The following is a 14,402-nucleotide window of genomic DNA, read 5'->3' as shown; positions in this document are numbered from 1 at the left end:
AAATATGAGACCTGAAACTGGGAAACTATTGCAAGAAAACTTTAGGGAAACTCTTCAAGACACTGGACTGGGCAAAGATTTCTTGAGTAATACCCCATAAGCACGGGCAATGAAAGCAAAAATGGACAAATGAGATCACATCAAGTTAAAAGCTTCTGCACAGCAAAGGATACCATCAACAAAATGAAGCAACAAGTCACAGAATGAAAGATAATATTTGCAAACTATTCATCTTACAAGGGATTAATAACCAGAATATATAAAGAGCTCAAACAACTCCATAGGGAAAAAATCTAATGATTCAATTTAAATATGATCAAAAGATCTGAATAGACATTTCTCAAAAGAGGGCATACAAATGGCAAACAGTCAGACAAAAAGGTGCTCAATAAAACTGATCATTGCAGAAATGCAAATCAAAATTACAATGAGATATCATCTTACTCTAGTTAAAATGGCTTATATGGAAAAGACAGGCAATAACACATGCTGGTCAGGATGTGGAGAAAAGAGAACCCTTGTACACTGTTGGTGGGAATATCAATCAGTAAAACCCACTACGGAGAAGTCTGGAGGTTCCTCAAAAAACTGAAAACAGAGCTACCATATGATCCAGCAATCCCATTGCTAGGTATCTATCCAAAAGAAAGGAAATCAGTATATCAAAGAGATATCTGCATTCCCATGTTTAGTGTAGCACTACTCACAAAAGCCAAGATTTGGAAGTAACCTGAGTGTCTATTAAAATATGAATGGATAAAGAAAATGTGGTATATATACACAATGGAGTACGATTCAGCCATGAAAATGAATGAGATCCTGTCATTTGCAACAACATGGTTGGGAATGAAGCTCATTATGTTAAGTGAAATAAGTCAGGCAGAGAAAGACAAACTTTGCATGTTCTCACTTATTTGTGGGAGCTAAAAATTAAAACAATTGAACTCATGAAGATAAAGTAGAAGGATGGTACCAGAGGCTGGGAACGGCAGTGGGGGATGGTGAGAAAGTGGGGATGGTTAATGGGTACAAAAACCACAGAAGGAATGAATAAGACCTAGTGTTTGTTAGCACAACAGGGTAACTATAGTAAAAACTAATTTAATTGTACAGTTAAAAATAATTAAGTGTATAATTTGATTGTAACATAAAGGATAAATTCTTGAGGCGATGGATACCCCATTTACTCTGATGTGATCATTATTCATTGCATGTCTGCATCAAAATATCTCATGTAACCCATAAATATACATATCTATTATATACCCACAAAAATCAAAATTAAAAAATTAAAAATTCTATGAGGTAATAAAGAGATAAAAACCAGTGTAAATTTTTTTTTTTAGAGATGGGATGTTGCTGTGTTCCTTAGGCTGGTTTCAAACTTCTGGCCTCAAGTCATCCTCTGGCCTTGGCCTCCCAAAGTGTTGAGATTACAGGTGTGAGCCACTGTGCCCAGCTATGAACGGTTTTCATAACAAAATCCTGACTGTTTTCTAGCCTTACCAAAGAATGTACAGGGGAGGAATTGGCTTAAATTGTATAACATTTTTTCAGTTAGAAGCAAAGGAAATTTGGTGGTATGGATTTTTTGGTAAGGAAGCCAAAGTCTTGGAGATTAGTAGTAAAAAGATAGAGTGGCATAGTGGAAAGTGAGTGGTTAGAAAATAACACTGCCAATCCTGCTTCCCATAAATGTCTCCACATGCCAATAACTTACCTTCTGTGGCACTGTTTCCTCTTTAAAATGATTTGATGAACATTTTAAGAAGGATCTTACCGAATCCATTCAATATATTAAAAACAACTTAAAATTTAGTTGTTTTTAATGTATTGAATGGATTCGGTAAGATCCTTCTTGAAAGAAATTTCCCTACAAGATGTATGGACAATTAAGTTTTCCAATGTTATGTGATTTTTTACATCCTTTATTCTGTTTCTTTTTTTTTAATTGCATTTTAGGTTTTGGGGTACATGTCCAGAAAATGCAAGATAGTTGCATAGGTACACGCATGGCAGTGTGTTTTGCTGCCTTCCTCCCTTTCACCCACATTTGGCATTTCTCCCCAGGCTATCCCTCCCCAGCTCCCCCCACACTGTTCCTCCCCTATTCCCCCCAATAGACCCCAGTGTGCAGTACTCCCTTCACTGTGTCTATGTGTTCTCATTGTTCATCACCCGCCTATGAGTGAGAACATCCGGTATTTCATTTTCTGTTCTTGTGTCAGTTTGCTGAGAATGATGTTCTCCAGATTCATGCATGTCCCTACAAAGGACACGAACTCATCATTTTTTATTGCTGCATAATATTCCATGGTGTATATGTGCCACGTTTTCCCAGTCCAGTCTATCATCGATGGACATTTGGGTTGGTTCCAGGTCTTTGCTATTGTAAACAGTGCTGCAATGAACATTCGTGTGCATGTGTCCTTATAGTAGAACGATTTATAGTCCTTTGGATATATACCCAGTAATGGGATTGCTGGGTCAATTGGAATTTCTATTTCTAAGGCCTTGAGGAATCCCCACACTGTCTTCCACAATGGTTGAACTAATTTACACTCCCAACAGTGTAACAGTGTTCCTATTTCTCCACATCCTCTCCAGCACTGTTGTCTCCAGATTTTTTAATGATCGCCATTCTAACTGGCGTGAGATGGTATCTCAATGTGGTTTTGATTTGCATCTCTCTAATGACCAGTGATGATGAGCGTTTTTTCATATGTTTGTTGGCCTCATGTATGTCTGTTTCTTGATTTAAAAGCATTGTTACAATTTTTCCCCTTTCAAGTAGTATGTTTGTTATAGATCAGTATCCTTTATGAATATAGATGCAAAAATCCTCAGAAAATACTAGCCAACTAAGTCCAATAACATATTAAAAATGATTTTCCATGACCAAGTAGAATTATCCTAGGAATGCAAGGGTGGTTTAACAAAGGAAAATCAATCAATGTAAACCACTACATTAATAGAAGGAAGGAAAAGGACCACGTGATTATCTCAATTGCATTAAAGGACATTATCAAGAATGTGAAAAGACGATCTACACAATGGGAAAAGATATATTTGTAAATCACATTTCTAATAAGGGTCTAACGTTCAGAAAATATAAAGAACTCTTCCAATTCAACACAAAAAGACAAACAACCTAATTATAAATGGACAAATCATTTGAAGAGACATTTCTCCAAAGAAGATGTACAAATGGCCAAAGAGCACGTGAACAGAAAAGATGCCTGACATCATTAGTCATTAGGAAATTTAAATAAAAACTGCAATGAGGTTTTCACATATACCATGATGAGTATTATCAAGAAATGAAAGAAAATAAGAACAGGAAATAATAAGTGTTGGAGAGGATGTGGAGAGACTGTCTTAAATTGCAGAACACTTTCTACATTTCTCATGGTAATGTAAAGTGGTTGAGCCACTGTGCAGAAAAGTTTGGTGGTTCCTTAAAATGTGAAACATAGAATTATGATATTACCCAGCAATTTCACTCCAAGGTGTATACCCAAAAGAATTGAAAACAGGTACTATAACAAATACATGTATACTCACGTTCACATCAGTACTATTCGCAATAGCCCAAAGGTGGAAACAGCTTAAATATCTATCAATGAAAGAATGGATAAACAAACTGTGCTACGTTCATAAAACGGAATGTTATTCAGCAATAAAAATGAACGAAGTACAGACATACGCTGCAATGTGTAGATGAACCTTAAAAACTCAATGCTAAGTGAAGGAAGCCAGACACAAGAGGTCACATATTGTATGATTCCACTTATACAAAATATTCAGAATACACAAATCCAGAGGAACAGAAGACAGGTTGGTGGTTGTAAGGGGCAGAGAGAGGGAATAAGGAGGAATGCAGAGATCTGCTTAATGGGTAAAAGGCTTCCTTTTGGGATGATCAAGATGTTTTGGGACTAGACAGAGGTGATTGTTGCACAACATCATGAATGTACTAAATGCCACTGAACTGTTTGCTTTTATAAATAAAGGGTTAATTTTATGTTATGTAAGTTTCACTTCAATTAAAAAAATATATTTTAAATAAGATGTTTGAATTTGACTTGTTGCCTATCCACATGGATCCTGGAAATAAAAGTCTCTTTCCAGTACTTAACTGCTGGCTTACGTTGTAGCAAACATTTAAGGAATGTGGCCATAAATGGGCTCACGGATTACTTGAAACTGGAAAATCATTTGGAGATTTACAGAGGGGATTAGTTTTCGAGGAACTCTTTCATTGTAACACTCAAATATATGGAAATATAACTAGGAACATCTCATGAATATTTAGATTCTTAATAAATTGCTCTGAGATTCTCAAAGTTAATTTACAAAATCAGATCATAGGATGATCTTTAAGATTTGCAATTCCTCAAGGACCTAGAAATAGAAATTCCATTTGACCCAGCAATCTCATTACTGGGTATATATCCAAAGGATTATAAATCGTTCTATTATAAAGACACAGGCGCATGTATCATTATTGTGGCACTCTTTACAATAGCAAAGACCTGGAACCAACCAAATGCCCATCCATGATAGACTGGACAAGGAAAATGTGGCACATATACACCATGGAATACTATGCAGCCATAAAACACTATGAGTTCGTGTCCATTGTAGGGACATGGATGAATCTGGAAACCATCATTCTCAGCAAACTGACACAAGAACAGTAAACCAGACACCGCATGTTCTCAGGCATAGGTGGATGTTGAACAATGAGAACACGTGGGCACAGTGAGGGAGCATCACACACTCGGGTCTGCTGTGGGGGGATAGGGGAGGGACAGCAGGCAGTGGGGAAGTTGGGGAGGGATAACATGGGGAGAAATGCCAGATATAGGTTATGGGGGGATGGAGGCAGCAAACCACATTGCCATGTATGTACCTATGCAACAATCCTGCATGATCTGCATATGTACCCCAGAACCTAAAGTACAATAAAAAAAGATTTGTGTATTGTTTTACAAAGTTACGTTTTTTTAAAGTTTGAGTGCTTTGTGAAAAATCATTTGTTTGAAATACATTCAAGGTTCATTTGAGTATTTAAAAGAAGAAATGCATATAAGAATGTCCTGCTTGTATTGACCTCAAACTGGAAACTACCCAAATATCCTTTACAGTAGAATGGATAAATTAACACACTGGGATAATATGCTACAATGAGAGTGAGTGCAATGCTATTCCATGTAATAATATGGATGTATCTCACAAGCAATCCTGTGTGATAAAAGCCAGACACAGAAGAATACCTATTGGATGACTCTATTAGAGTTCAAAAATAAGGAAAAATACTCTGTGGTGTTAGAAGCTAGGATAATGGTTACTCTTGTAGGAGCTAGTTGCTGAATTGGTCACAAGGGGTCTTCTGGGGTGTTCTTTTCATTTTTTTAATCTGGATGCAGATCCCATGGATTGTATTCAGATTGTGGAAATTCATCAAACTGTACACCTGATTTGTGTGTTTTTTTAATGTATGTTATACTTCAATGAAAACTTCCAAAAACAAGTAAGCTAGCAGCAGAAAAGCAAATAAATTCTTCAAATTCACACACCCTTTCTGTTAACTGCCCCATATTTCTTTGCTCCTTATTAATCACAGCCAATTTATTGAATATTCTATACTCACTGACTTTATTGCCTCACTTTCTACTCATTATTCAACCCACACCAATGTGGCCTTCTGTCCGCAAAATTTCCCCAAATGAGCTCTTACGAAGATCACCAATGGCTTCTCATGTTGTTAAATCCAAAAGAAAAAATTCTATCCTCAATTTGCTTTACTTCCCAACAATATTTATTTATTTATTTTTCCTGACACATTCTAGCCCATGAAGAGTCCAGCAATTAATTCTGCTAACCACTTCTTCATTCTTTAAACCGTTCTCTTCCCATTGCTTTTGTGACACAGTACTCTTGTGGCATTCTTCCTACCTCTCTGATTACTCCATCTGTCTCCTTATCCTCCTCTATCCAGCCATTAAATGCTAAAGATTCCATAAGACTCAGTTCTAGGTTTTCTCCTCTTATTCTGTACTCCCTCCTTAAATGATCTCATTCATTCCTATGCCTTTCAACACAATCCTAAATCCCAAGTAACAGAAACATCCCAGACTTCTCTAAGCTCTACACTCATATATTCAATTACCTAATTTACATCTCCATTTGGATGCTTCACAGACATCTCAAACTTAGCTTGTCCACGACCAAAATCTTGATTTCTCTCTGCCCTGAGCTTTTCTCTCATCCATCTCAATAAACTGCACCAACAATCATCTATTTTCCCAAATCAGGGACTTTTTAAAAAGTTCTTTAGTTGGGCTGGGTGCAGTGGCTGGCTGTAATCCCAGCACTTTGGGAAGTGGGTGGGTCACTTGAGGTCAGGAGTTCAAGACCAGCCTGGCCAACATGGTGAAACTCCTTCTCTACTAAAAAATACAAAAATTAGCTGGGCGTGGTAGCACACACCTGTAATCCAAGCTACTTGGAAGGCTGAGGCAAGAGAATTGCTTGAACCCAGGAAGCAGAGGTTGCAGTGACCTAAGATTGTGCCACTGCACTCCAGCCTGGGTGACAGAGTGAGACTCAAAAAAAAAAAAAAAAAAAAAGAAAAAAAAAGAAAAACTTCTTCAGTTGCTCACATCCAAAATCTGGGAGTCCTATAACTTTCTTCCTAATTGTCAATTCCAGCCATGAAAAAATGTGGGAAGAGAGGTAAAAGGATTCATAGCAACCTGTTCTGAAAGCTTTATCTGAGGTTTGGCCAGGTTAACTGTCATGGATATTGTGGTGCACCACCCGGATGTCCTCCAGCTGCTGGAAGTGTTGGCTGCTGATGACTCACAGCTGTGTCCCTCTTTAGGGAATTGCTTTTGGCCTAAGGTGGCCTTACCCATGGTTATGTCCTCCCAGGAAGGATAGAGGTTGTAAGCTGCATGCATCCAATGAGAGTACAAAGACTCACACTCCTTGCCTCAGTTTCAGACAACTTTGAAAGGCCATTCTAGCTCCAGAGCTCCCATGGGAGCAGCTGGAGCTTTCCATTTCAACTTCTCCCTCCTTCAAGTCCTGCTTCCCTCACTTCCTCACAGGCGTTGATCCCAAATGTATTCCCTAATAAACCTCTTGTACGCAAATCTCTGTATTAGCATCGGTTTCCAGGAAACTTTACCTAAGATAAACAAAAATTGTGCCTACCTAGAAGACTCAAGTAGCAGGAGGCAACATCCAATTTAATACAAAGGAACACATTAATATGAGTATGGGGTGGACGGAGACAGAGCAAGTCTACTTACAAGTAAGCCAAGATGGCTACAGTTTAGGGAATGAATAGAGAAGGCTGTGCTGTGAAAGGCATAGCTTAGAAAGATCTTACCTCTGCCCAGGAGCAGATTTCAGCTGAGGTCTTTTTTATGCACCTAGTCTAGGTTACCCCTCACTCCTTTTTCTTATGAAAATAAACTCCTGGTCCTACAAGCTCAGAAAATAGCACTTTGCTAATATCCGTAGTGTGAAGCAGGAGAAGACCGATAGTGGAGGGCTCCTTCTTCCGCTGTGTACACCTTTCCTCAACACACACACACACACACACACACACACACACACACACAGTATTTTTTACCATAGACCAAGGTCTAAAACAACCTATTTATATACCTGTCTGACGGTAGTTACAGTTTTGAAAAATCACCGAGGGGGAAGACAATGCTCTAAGCTCAAAGAATTAAATTTACATACAAGTTTCCTGCAAATAATTTTATAGTTTTAGCTATTTAGGTCTTATATTTAGGAATCTATTTGGAGTTAATTTTTGATTATGGTGTAAGATTGGAGTCCAAATTTATTCGTTTGCATGTGAATATTCAGTTGTTCCATCAATATTTGTTGAAAAGGCTATTATTGAGCCAAAATTTTTACTCTTGTCAAAAATCAATTGACCATAAATGTAAGGGTTGGCATTCAGTTCTTCCTTTAAAAATTATGTGTTACATATTTTCTAAGGCAAAAGTAATGTGTGTTTATTGCAAAAAATATATATATAAGAAAAAATGAAGATCACATATTTTTCCATCAATCTCAAGGTCACACATTCCGCTATTGTTAATATTTTAAAAATACCCTTCCAGACTGTTTCCTGAAGTGTAATGTTATATTATAATGCTGATTTTCATTCTGCATTTTAAAAAGCTTTACAGTGCCATGGGTATATTTCCATGTCAATAAATATAGATGTACATCAAATCATTGGTTTTATTTGACTTCATGACAGTCCACAGTATGATTGTGCCTTAATTTTTTTATATCTTCCCCTGTTGTTAGATATTAGTTAGTTTCCAGCATATTCCCACTGTAACCTAACTATGAACACCCTTATGGATACATTGTTCCACACCTGTCCAGTTATTTCAGAGGTAGGAAACTGTTAATCCACTGGCTGATTTCTTCTCACCGATGTTTGGCTTAAATAGCACATCTTTTTAAGAAAAGTTATTCTGAATTGGGGGGATTTGCTAGGATACATTCTTAGGAATAAGATTGCTGGGTCTTATGGCACTTAGTTATGATTTGGCAAGGTTCTTCTACTTGCTTGCTCCAGGATGATTGCTGGACTTTCTTCCTATCTGGGCTGGTGCATAGTGGGTGGGTGAATGACAGAGAGGATAGTGGGAGGCAAGCCTTAGCATTGTTTCATGAGGTTACTGATGACACAATCAAAAAAGGTCTCTGAGAATACAGCGTGTCAAACTAGAAGTACTACTGGATTAAGTATTAAAAAACATGGATCTAGTTCTAACTTTACTATTACATAGCTCTATCACTTTGGGCTAGTTATTGAATCTGAGTCTTATTTCCTTACAGGGCTGTTAGGATCAAATGAGATATTGTGTGAAACATGTTTTGAAAAACCACAGAGTTCTATACAATTATAAGGCAGTACTATTCTAAATTGCCCAAACTGTTTACACAGCGTTAAACAAATATAAGCTTAGAGTGTAAAGCACTGTCTGCTCTTAGAACCTTGCTTTTAGAGAAGCTACTTTACAAGGATAGTCATGATTCTAGGTTGCGGAGATCTAATCTGGTACACTTCAGTTCCACAATCATTTACGGTTGATTTCACATGCCAGATACTGTGGGTACAAAGATGATTATGATTAGTCCCTGTCTTTTCAGAGCTTTACAGTCCACTAGAAAGAGACAAACATGTGTTGGGATCATCAGAAAACAGAGGGGTAAGGAATGTAATAGAGGAGAGAGGCAAGACTGCAATACATAAGAGAAACACTCCATGCCTGAAAGGGAGAGGGAGTGGCTTGAGGCAGAGTTCCGCAGATAGGGTTGAGGAGGAGAAAGGACCAGGTGTGTATATGTGTGTGTGCGTGTGCACATGTGGGTGAGTGGTAGTCTGTGCCAGTTGAGTTAATCTGGGGCTAGACTTTATCTTAGAATCTGTGTTCATTTCTATGCATTTGCATTTTCTTTTTTTAGTTTTGTGTTTCCCTTCATTTTCTAGTCAAGTTCTTTTTGAAAAATGCTAATCTGGTGTTAGCTGTACTAACAGGAAAAAAAGATCTGTCTACACTCATGCCAAGAGACTTAGAGAATCCAAAGTGTTCTTGACGCCAATCATGCTGGTAAAAGTAAAGAGCCCATTTGGAAACTGGGGAAGAGCTTGGAGGTTCTCCTTTTTCCCTCGCTGCCTGCTTCATCTTGAGTTTTTCCCGAATCAAATCCAAACCCCTTACCTTCCAACCATTTGTCTGCTGCCACTGCAGCAGCAACAACCACAGACTTCAGAAAAAAGGCCAGCTAAACATCTTGCCCTTCTCTCTAGCCCACCTCCTTGCCCCTGTTTGGGATATCTGAACTTTTCCATTAAAGATAAAAAGGCAAATGCAATCGTTATTGAAGCCAGAAGAAATAAAGGATGTTGTTCTACTCTTAATGCTTATTAAATTCGGACTTAATCTTCTTCATCGCAATTAAGCCTTTAAACCAGCCAATATACTTAAACGAGGTGAAATGAAAAGACTTACTGTAAGGGATGACAAGAGGCTCTTCCGGAAATTAAAATCTCCAGAGATTTCCAAAGTGAGAGTTACTGAGCCAGGAAGGGGAAAGAAAGAAAAGGATTTTTAAAGCTTAATAAACAGGATACCAATTAGACCATGGGATTAAAATGCTAGGTGATGTCAGTGTAATCGATGGGAGGAGGGGTTAACTGGAGCTAGAGAATTAATAAGCACTGTGTTACTTCCAGATCCTTCTTTGATTCACTTTCCTTTAACCTGGCTGGGTGTATCTTTTCTATCTCAGTTTACCTTCTGTGACATGAGAAGAAACATGTGCTGATGAGGAAATTCCTGCTGACTTGTGTAAAGATTCTAAAATGGTGTCTCTTCAATTTCCAAATCCTTAATACTGCTCTGACACCTTTAATGCTAAAACTTGAGTGAGCTCCCTGCCTACTGACCACAGCCTGAAACTATGTCATCTCAGGAAAGATAAGGCTAAGGTTCTCCAATAACCCAATACGGGTCTGGGCTGGGAAAATAATCTCTGTGGTTCCATGGGTGCTTGATATTCTGTCACCTTTTTGGACAGACAGCCTTTTCCCAGAGGCCAGAGGTCCTTTCTTTCCCATTTCACACTTCCCGGCTCTCTCAGGGCAGACCAGAAGTAGCGCTAAGGCGTAGGAAGGACGCCTCCCAACTTGGGAGGTTTTCCAGGGCCCCAGTTTCCACCAGCCAGAAGTTTGATTTACTGGCACCATCTGTGGGAAGACAAATGGCCCCTTCTGGCTGTGCTGGTCAGATGCAGGGAAGGAAGGAAAGGAGAAAAAAATGGAGGAAGGCAGATTAGTACATCAATAAATACCCAAGTGACATATGACGAGTGAACAAATAAAAATCCCACACAGAAAGGTGGCAGGTGTCCTGTGATGGTGATGTTGAAGTGAAAGGGGTGACACTTTCCTTTTTTTTTTTTTTTTTAGCCCAAGGATAATCTGTTAAATTCTGGGTACAAACAATACAGTATAACTCTTATGGTTGCCATGACAACGTGAATCCCTCTCCTCTGATGTCAGGCTGCTCTTCTCCCTCCTTGAGAATTCAGAATGCCAGTTTTCTTTCCACAGTAAATGCTGTGCCTGGTTTCAAGGGCTCAGTGACGGGCTCATCTAATAACTCCCTGTCTCCCAGGACTGTTTGTTCCAGAACCCTAAGGTCACATTCCTTTTGGGGCAGAGGGAGCCCGACATGTGGGAGACTAGACCAGGGAGGACAGATTGTTCCAGTTAGGCACGGGACCTAATTTTGTTGATGTCTGGTCCAGCCTCTGACCATTCCAAAGTCCACGTCTTTCCTCCCTCCACCTTACAGTGACACCAGATCTGCCTTTAGAACACAGTACTAGGATCTGCTTTGAGGAGTAGGCTAGGGACTATGGTTTAATTTGAAACCTTTCTGCTAAAAATCTATTTATCCGTTGGCCTGCCACAAACTCCCATTATTAGAATCACTTTTATAGATGAAAGCCTTACAAATGCTGCCAAATTAAAATGCTCCCTGTATATGGAAATACGAACTAGTTTGTAAAGCCTTAGAGTAAATTAGAAAGGGTGGACAGAGCTCTTGAGGGCCTGGGACACAGGATAAATCAATTTGATGCAGGAGGAGGAATAGGTCCATAATACTGGGAACTTCTCAGCATACACTAATTTTTCACATTCCTCCCAAGCCTATTCCCCATTTATCCTAGCTCATTAAACCTAGAAGGCATTCTCAATACCTTCTTCTCACCACTCAAGTCCAACTAATCATTACTTCATGTGATTTCTAACTTCTTCACATCTCTCGAAGCCATCTACTTTTCTTCACCTCCATAATCACTACCCTAGTCCAGATCATCCTCATTTCTCACCTGCGTTGCTTTACTGCAGAGGTCTCCTAACTCATCTTCTTAGTCCTATTTTTTCCCTTTTGCCACCCATTCTCCACTCTGCAGCCATTCTCTAACACGAGAATGTGGTCATGCCTCTCCTCTGCTTAAAACATAACAATGCAATCCCATATTGCTTACAGGGTAAAGGTCAGCCTACTTAGCACAACACTCAAGACCCTCCACATGTGACTCAAGTCTTTTTTTTTTAAATTATACTTTAAGTTCTGGGGTATATGTGCAGAAAGTGCAGGTTTGTTTTGTAAATATACACGTGCCATGATGGTTTGCTGCATTCACCACCCCATCATCTACATTAGGTATTTCTCCTAATACTGTCCCTCCCCTATCCCCCCACCCCCTGCTATCCCTCTCCTAGCCCCTCCACCCCTGACAGGCACCAGTGTGTTGTTCCCCTCCCTGTGTCCGTTTGTTTTCATTGTTCAACACCCATTTATGAGTGATAACATGCAGTGTTTGGTTTTCTGTTCTTGTGTCAGCTTGCTGAGAATGATGGTTTCCAGCTTTATCCATGTCCCTGCAAAGGATATGAATTCATCCTTTTTTATGGCTGCATAGTATTCCATGGTGTATATGCCACATTTTCTTTATCCAGTCTATCATTGATGAGCATTTAGGTTGGTTCCAAGTCTTTGCTATTGTGAACAGTGCCACAATAAACATAAATGTGCATGTGTCTTTATAGTAGAATGATTTATAATCCTTTGGGCATATACCCAGTAATGGGATTGCTGTGACCCAGCTCTTGCATCCCAGACATATGTCACATCTCTCACCCCACCCCAACACTTCCCACGTGACCTACACTTTAACTACAGCTATCTACTCTTTGTGGCCTGTTGAACTTATCATGTTTCTGATCTTTTGCACAAGAGGCTTACTTTCCCTGAAACACACTTCCATTTCTTTCCCCTTTATCTAGTTTACTCCTATTAATCCTAGTCCTTCAAGGGTGAGCTCATGTACCACCTCCTCCAAAGCCTAGATTAGTTACTTTTCTGCCAGGGACCCACAGTACTCATGTATCTTTCAGGAAATGCAATGAATAAATTGTGTTGTAGTTATCTGTTGAGTTATAGATACAGATATACCCCAGTGGGCTATGAGTTTTGTGAGGACAAAGACTGTGTCCTTATTTACTTTTATATCTCTAGTCTGTAATATGGTATCTGTCAATCGGCAATTCTCAGTAAATATTTGTTGAACAAATGAACAGAATTCAGACAATATCAATAAACCAGGGGAATGGCTGCTGTTCTCGGTGGGGGAGAGAAGGGAAAAGGGGAAACTGAAACCTAGGGGGAAAAGAATAAATAAAATCCAAAACAATTCTTAAAAATAGCATTAAAGAGGAATAAGGCCCATCAGATATTAAAACATGTTTTGATGCTACATTAAAACCGTTGGGTTCTAGAGAAAAAAATAGATCAATGTCTATTAACAGTCCTAGATACATGTGGGAAATTAGTATATTTAAAAGATGGCATAGCAAGTCAAGGGAGGGGAAGATGAATTATTCAGAAATTATACTTGTACAACAAGCTAGCTGAATTCTCTAACTTACTTTTTACACCAGAATTAATTATGGCTTAATCAAACATTTTAATATAAAAATAAAAAGTTAAAAGTACATAAAGAAAGTATTGGAGAATTTAAATATATACAATCCTGGAAAGGGATGGACCTTTCTAAGCAGGCAACAAATTCAAAAACATTACATATTGGATAAATGTGACTACATAAACATTTAAAACCTTGCCACAGCAAAAAAATACAAAAACAAAGTCAAAAGACAAATGACAAACTACAATATGTTTGCAACACTTAGAATTTCCTTAATTTCCAGAGAGCTCAAGCAAATCAAAAGAAAAACACGAACAACCCAGAAACAAATGAGCAAATAATATGAATGGTCAGTTTAAATAAAAATAAATACAGGCCGAGTGTGATGGCTCACACCTGTTATCCTAGCACTTTGGGAGGCCAAGGTGGGTGCATCACCTGAGGTCAGAAATTCCAGACCAACTTGGTCAACATGGTGAAACCCTGTCTCCAAAAAAAAAAAAAAAAATCAGCTGGGCAAAGTGGCAGATGCCTGTAATCCCAGCTACTACAGAGGCTGAGGCAGGAGAATTGCTTGAACCCAGGAGGCAGAAGTTGCAGTGAGCTGAGGTTGCGCCATTGCACACTAGCCTGGGCAACAAAAGCAAAACTCTGTCTCCAAAAAGAGAGATGCAAATGACAAATACACATATTATTAAAGTTCAGCCTTATTATAAACAAATAAATGCAAATCAAATCAGCAAGATGCTATTTTTTTTAACCAAGCATCCTGGCAAACTTTTAAAGAGATTGGTCACATCCAGTGTTGATGAAAGCATAGGGGAGTAGGCAATTTAGCAACTACACCT

This window comes from Callithrix jacchus, chromosome X (assembly GCF_049354715.1).
Source record: "Callithrix jacchus isolate 240 chromosome X, calJac240_pri, whole genome shotgun sequence".
Taxonomy (NCBI): domain Eukaryota; kingdom Metazoa; phylum Chordata; class Mammalia; order Primates; family Cebidae; genus Callithrix; species Callithrix jacchus.
Note: the sequence above shows the minus strand (reverse complement) of the source record.